The following is a 5,489-nucleotide window of genomic DNA, read 5'->3' on the forward strand; positions in this document are numbered from 1 at the left end:
TTTTTTTTTTTTTTTGAGTTGGAGTCTCACTCTGTCACCCAGACTGGAGTGCAGTGGCTGCTCCCGGCCACTGCAGTCTGGACCCGCTGGGCTCTGGCCATCATTCTGCCTCAGCCTTCCAAGTAACTGGAACTACAGGTGTGCCCTACCATGCCCGGCTAATTTTTGATTTATTGTAGAGATGAGGTCTCACCAAGTTGCCCAGGCGGCTCTCAAACCCACAGGCTCAGGCAATCCACTCACCTCGGCCTCCCAAAGCGCTGGGATTACAGGCTAAGCCACCGAGCCTGGCCCTTTTGTTCACCTTTTAATGGGGTTGTTTGTTTTTTTCCTTTTGGCATGTCTGAGTTCCCTATAGTTTCTGGATGTTAGGCCTTTGTCAGATATGCAGCTGGCAAATATTTTTTCCATTCTGTGAGCGGTCTCCCTGCCCTCTTGACGGTTTATTTTGCGTTGCAGAAGCTTTTCAGCGTGATGAGGTTCCACTTGTCTATCTTATCTCTTATAGCATGGGCATTTGGTTTTTGATCAGGAACTGGTTGCCAGTTCCAATTTCCATAAGGGTGGCCCCTGCATTTTCTAAGGTTCTTATAGGTCTTTGATCCATTTAGAGTTGATTTTTGTGTATGGTGATAGGTAAGGGTTCTGTTTTAAATTCTGCATGTGGTCAGCCAGTTTCCCCAGCACCATTAGCTGAATAGGTTCTCCTCTCCCCAGTGGTTGTTTATGGGGACTATGTCAAAGATGAATTGGTTGAGAAATTGATGTCTTGCTTCTGAAATTCCTATCCTATTTCATTGGTTCATATGTCTATTCTTGTACCAATATCAGACTGTTTCAACTGTTGTATCCTTATGGTAAAGTTTAAAGTTTGGAAGGGTGATAACTCCTTTTTGTTTCTTTTGCTGAGGATAGTTTTGGCTATCCATGGTCATTTGTGTTTTCATATGAGTTTCTGTACTGCCGTTTCCAGATCTGAGAAGAATGATGTTGGTAATTTAATGAGTATTGTGTTCAATCTGTAGATTGCCTTTGTAGGATGGACATCTTAACAATGTTGATCCTTCCTATCCATGATCATGGACTATTTTTCCATTTGTTTGTGTCATCTTTGATTTCTCTGGTTAGGAAGATGCCAATGTGGTTCTTTTTTTTTTGCTTTTTTTTGTTTTTTTTTTAGGTGGCTATTGTGAATGGAATTGTGCTTTTTATTTGATTCTCTGTCTGCTTGTTGTTGGTGTATAAGAATGCAACTGTCTTTTGCACATTTATTTACCCTGAGACTTTGCCAAAGTCCTTCACAAATGAAAGGAGGTTTTTGACAGATTCCTTTGGATTTTCAAGGTATAGGACCATATCATCAGCAAAGAGGGATTCCTCTTTTCTTATTTTGATACCCCTGATTTCCTTCTCTTGTCTAATTGCTCTAGCTAGGACTTCCAACACAACGTTGAAAAAGAGATGAAAGAGTGGGCAGCCTAGTTTTGTTCCAGTTTTCTGGGGCCGTGTTTCTAGTTTCTGTCCATTTAGCCATATGTTGACTGTGGGTTTATGATGGGTGGCTCTTACTATTTTGAGGTATGTTTCTTCTATCCCTAGGTGTTTGAAAGTTTTTATCAAGAAAGGAGGCTGAATTTTATCAAAAACATTTTCTACGTCTAATTATATAATCATGTGGTTCTTACTTTTACATCTTTTGATGTATTTAATTGCATTTATGGTCTTCTGGATGTTGTATCACTCCTATGTCCTGGGGATAAAGCCTACTTGGTCATGGTGGATGATTTTTGAGATGTGTTGTTGGATCCGATTTGCTAGATTCTTGTTGAAAAAAATTTGCATCTGTGTTCATTAGGGATATTGGCCTATAATTCTCTTTTTCTGTTGGATTTTTACCTGGTTTGGGTATAAGTGAAATGTTCGCTTCGAAAAATGATATGGGGAGAACACCGTCTTTCTCAGTTAACTGGAATTCTTTCAATAGTATTGGTATCAGTTTCTCCCTGTTTGTTTTATAGAATTCCACTGGGAAGTGATCTGGTCCAGGACTTTTTTCTTACTGCTTTTTTTGTTTTTTTTTTTTGTAGGTAGTTTTCTAATAACGGGGCCAATTTCCTGTATTATTATTGGTCTATTTAGTGTCCCAATGTCTTCTTGTTTCAACCTTGGAATGTTGTGTGACGCCAAAAACTCCTCCATTTCATTTAGGTGTTCAAGTTTGCATACAGGTGTTCATAGTAGTCTCTGATAATCTTTTGTATTTCTTTGGGGTCAGTTGTGATTTGATTTTTTGCATTTCTGATTGTGGTTATTTGGTAATTTAATGAGTATTGTGTTCAATCTGTAGACTGCCTTTCTAGGATGGACATCTTAACAATGTTGATCCTTTTTCTCCTTATTCTTGGTCATTTTGGCCAGGGGTACATCAATCATATTTATTTTTTCAAAGAAACAGCTCTTTGTTTTGTTGACTTTTACTATGATATTTTTGTCTTCCATGTCCTGTATTTGGGGTTTTTACTTTGGTGATCTGAATTCTTCTGCTAAAATAGGGGTTTGGTGCTTTTGTCTTTCTAGCTCCCTTATGTGATTTGTAAGGCTGTTAACTTGTGATGTTTTCATTTTCTTCATGTGTGCTCATAGAGATATAAATTCCCTTCTTATAACTGTTTTCATTGCATCCCAGATGTTTTGGTAGGATGTTTCTTCATTTTCATTTGTTTCCAAGAAACTTTTAATTTCTGTTTTGACTTCTTTGTTGACCTGGTAGTCATTCAGCCTCATGCTGTGTATTGTCCATGTCTTTGTTTTGGAGGAATTTTGTTGGTGTTGATATTTATTTTTATTCCACTGTAGTCTGAGAAGATGCATGGCAGTATTTTGATCTTGTGAAATTTGTTTATGCTTGGTTTTTGGCGAGGATGTGTTAGATCTTGCAGTACATTCCATGTGGTGATGAGTAGAATGTACATTCTGTCTTGTTGGGTAGAGTATTCTTCAGGGATCTATTAAGTGCATTTGGTCAAGCATCAAGTAGATGTTCTGGATCTCTTTGTTGGTTTTTTTTTTTTTTGCCTTGATGATCTGTCTAGGGTTGTTAGTGGGATATTTAAGTTCCCAACTATAATAGTGTTAGAGTCGATATCTTTTTTTAGTTTATTTAGTAGTTGCTTAATAAAAGCTGGTGCTCCTGTTTTGGGTGCATATATGTTTAGGATGCATATTTCTTGTATAAATGGAAGTATATCATTATATAGTATACTTCCACATCTTTTTAAATTTTTGATAGCTTAAATGTTGTTTTGTCTGATTTTAAGATCATGATCCCTGTCTTCTTTTGTGATCCATCTGCCTGGAAACTTCCACTCAGTAACTTTGAGTCTGTGTGTATCCCTTGTGGTGAGATGAGTTTGCTGCATGCAGAACATTATTGGGTCATGTTTTTTTCATCCAGCTTGCCATTCTGTGTCTTTTCAATGGTGTATTTAGTTCATTCATGTTCAGGTTGATTATTAACATGTGATTGTTTATCCCTGTCATGAGGTTCTTTTAAAGTTTTTTCTCTGTTTATTTGTTTGTTTTCTTTTAGTTGATGTATGTGTTTTCAACTTTGTAGTCGTAATGTATTCTTTGTCGATACTTGTTCTGCTGTTCTCTTGGGAAGTATTTGGTCACCTTTTTTCTTCTTTCTTCTGTGTTTAACACCTTTTTGCACATCTTCTGTAGAGCTGGTCTGGAAGCTGCATAATCTCTTAGGGATTAGATGTCTGGGAAGGATTTTAATTCTCCATCGCCGAGGAAGCAGAATTTGACTGGGTAGGAAATTCTTGGTTGAAATTGTTTATTGTTGAGGACTTTGAATATTGGACTCCAGTTCCTTCTAGCTTTTAGTGTTCTTGCCAATAGGTCTTCTGTTATTCTGATTGGTTTCCCTCAATAGGTAATCTGACCTTTCTCCCTTGCTGACTTTAAGATTTTTTTCTTTTGTGCCTACTTTGTGTAGGTGAATTACTGTGTATCTAGGGGTTGGTCTTATCATTTGATGTCTTGAGAGGGTTATCTGTATCTCTTGTGCTTGGATGGTCACATCTCTGGTGAGATGGGGAAAACTTTCTTGGATAGCCTCCTGGAATACTTATTCCATGGTATTCTCCATTTCCCTTTCTTCTTCTGGGATACCAATCAGGCATAGTATGACCTCTTGATATAATCGCACATCTCTTGGAGTCTTTGTTTTTCATTCCAAGTTTTCTTTCTATGTTTTTTACAGATCGGGTTAATTCCATGTGTTGGTCTTCAAATTCTGAGATTCTTTCTTCTGTTTGATTAATTCTGTTTTCCAAGCTTATCATCTTGATATTTATTTTCTAGATGGCATTTTTTATGGCCAAAATCTCTGTTACAAGTTCTTTCAGTGTTGCATACTGTCTCTCTTGAGTCTTATTCCTTCTTTCCATTCATTCCCTAATCCCTATTATATTCTGGGGCTAGTTTTTGGTAACTTCCGTTGTTTGGGCTCTGAGGTCTGATTTTTCAGGTGTTTTCTCTTTGTAACACTGGGAATTACCTGTGTTCCTCCACTGATTTTTCTAATTTGTGACAGAACTTTTTCTTTTCTTTTTAGTTCCATTATCCAGTGGCAGTTGGAGAGGTTTTCACTTCTGATGTTTGCCCAGACCTCTCTTCTTCCCTGTTCAGGGCTCTGAATTTGTTCTATTTTTAAACAGGGCTGTGGGTGGGAAGCTTTGCTGTCTCTTGTAGTTTTGAGAGTTGAATAAGGTGGAGAATGGAGAACTATTATTTAGAAACTACTTGCAAATCACAATGTTCACTGATTGTGGCATAGGTTCTCTGAGACCTACTACTCACCACCACTCTTTAGGATGATGAGTACGTGTGTGTACTCCTGAGTCCAAGGTATAGTCATAGCAATGAGAAGAATAGAGAAATATAGGATGAAATGAGATGTGCAAAAATTAAATAATAAATAAATAAGTAAAACACAGAACAACAAGAGCAGAAACCAACCAAAAAACAATTAAACATGCACACACACACACACACACACACACACACACCAAAACAGTAAAGCAAAACAAAATAAAAACAACAACAACAAAACAGGAAAAACCAAACACACACACACACAAAACACACACACACACACACACACACACACACCCAACTCAAAATGAAAGGAGATGAAAAAGAAAAAAAGAAAGAATAGAGAATAAAAACACAATGAATTTACATTGAACCCTCACACATGTATTCACGCACACATTGAACTAAAAAAAGAGACTAACAAAAAACAAAAACAAGCAAACAAAAAAACTGAAAGATGAGCACTCAATCTTTTATGTACATACACAAACAGAAAAAAGAACAAAACAAAAGAAGAAAGAAATAGAAGAAAGGAAATAAAAAGGGATAGGGTATGCAGTTCAAACCCTCACATACACATTCCTTTTTTATAAATCAACAAATAA

The sequence above is a fragment of the Carlito syrichta genome, unplaced genomic scaffold (assembly GCF_000164805.1).
Source record: "Carlito syrichta isolate Samal-C Ts95f unplaced genomic scaffold, Tarsius_syrichta-2.0.1 Scaffold297035, whole genome shotgun sequence".
Lineage (NCBI taxonomy): Eukaryota > Metazoa > Chordata > Mammalia > Primates > Tarsiidae > Carlito > Carlito syrichta.